Here is a 1630-nt window from a genome sequence, read left to right as displayed (position 1 = left end):
TCACTGCTTTGATGACACCCACACCAACTGTCTGTCTCACATCACAAACAGCAAAGTGACCCAGAGGAGGATAGTCTGAGAAGCTCTTAATACACACGAGGTTGCCAGGAACCATATCAATGATGGCAGCATCACCAGACTTCAAGAATTTAGAGCCATCTTCCAGCTGCTTACCAGAAAGGTGATCAGTCTTTTCCTTCAGCTCAGCAAACTTGCATGCAATGTGAGCCATGTGGCAATCCAGTACAGGGGCATAGCCAGGACTGATTTGCCCTGGATGGTTCAGGATAATCACCTGAGCAGTAATACCGGCTGCTTTCATTGGTGGGCCGTTTTTGCTGTCACCAGCAATGTTGCCAGAACGAACATCCTTGACAGACACATTCTTGACATTGAAGCCCACATTGTTCCCAGGAATAAAGCTTTATTTCATTTCACTCAAAGCTTTATTTCACTCAAAGCTTCCTGGTGCCTTTCAACAGACTTTATTTCAGTTGTAACATCGACTGCAACAAAGGTGACTACCATACCGGGTTTGAGAACACCAGTCTTCACTTGACCAACAGGTACAGTACCAATACCACCAATTTTGTGGACATCCTGGAGAGGCAGGCGCAAGGGCTTATCAGTTGGACGAGATGGTGGTAGGATGTAGTCCAGAGCCTCAAGCAGTGTGGTTCCACTGGCATTGCCATCTTTACAGGTGACTTTCCATCCCTTGAACCAAGGCAGGTTAGCACTTGGCTCCAGCATGTTGTCATCATTCCGACCAGAAATTGGCATAAATACTACTGTGTCGGGGTTGTAGCCAATTCTCTTAATGTAAGTGCTGACTTCCTTAATGATTTCCTCGTATCTCTTCTGGCTGTAGGGTGGCTCAGTGGAATCCATTTTGTTAACACCAACAATTAGCTGTTTCACACCCAGTGTGTAAGCCAGGAGGGCATGCTTACTGGTCTGCCCATTCTTGGAGGTAACAACTTCAAATTCATCAACACCAGCAGCACTAATCAGGACAGCACAGTCAACCTGAGATGTCCCTGTAATCACGTTCTTAATGAATACAGTAGTCATTACAGGTGTTAGCAGATCAAAACCTAGCAAGTTACATGAGGCCAGTTGTTTACTTTAACACACCTTCTTGTGTTTAGAACCCCTAAATAACCATCTTCCTTCAGTTAAATAAAAATTTCTTGGCACCAGAGGAATTATAACTTTGGGTTGGAATGCATTGATGAGTATAACTCTAAATCAGATTTTTGTGAAGCATTTCTACTCTGTGAAGAGAATGATTAATTGATTTTCAGCTTGCAATTAAGAAAAGGAACATTATACAGTCTTGATGCTGATTATATCCTGTCAAGAGCAGTCATTTTGATGATGGGCACACATAGAACATTGTGACCTCTAAAGAGAATAGTAACTGCTCCAGTGTTTAATTGATATACGTACATTTGACAGAGCCACATTCTTACATTTGCAGTTCTTTTGGGTTGTTCCGTGAGGACTGATGGGTTTTTGTTATTTTAGGAACATGTTATTTTTTATGAAGTCATATGATGTTTACATAATCCCTATTCTGCCACAATCTAAAGCTTTTATTATTCTTCCTTGTTTTCAAGTGAAAGTA

General features: G+C 42.0%; 1 pseudogene; it reads right to left on the bottom strand.

The window, feature by feature from the left end:
• Nucleotides 1–7: 7 nt before the first annotated feature.
• On the bottom strand, nt 8–968 carry LOC108525448 (putative elongation factor 1-alpha-like 3; annotated as a pseudogene).
• Between the last annotated feature and the right edge of the window lie 662 nt (nt 969–1630).

This window comes from Rhinopithecus bieti, unplaced genomic scaffold (genome assembly GCF_001698545.2).
Source record: "Rhinopithecus bieti isolate Rb0 unplaced genomic scaffold, ASM169854v2 scaffold_53456, whole genome shotgun sequence".
NCBI lineage: Eukaryota > Metazoa > Chordata > Mammalia > Primates > Cercopithecidae > Rhinopithecus > Rhinopithecus bieti.
The sequence above is the reverse complement of the archived record's forward strand: the minus strand, read 5'-3'. Positions and strand labels throughout refer to the sequence as shown.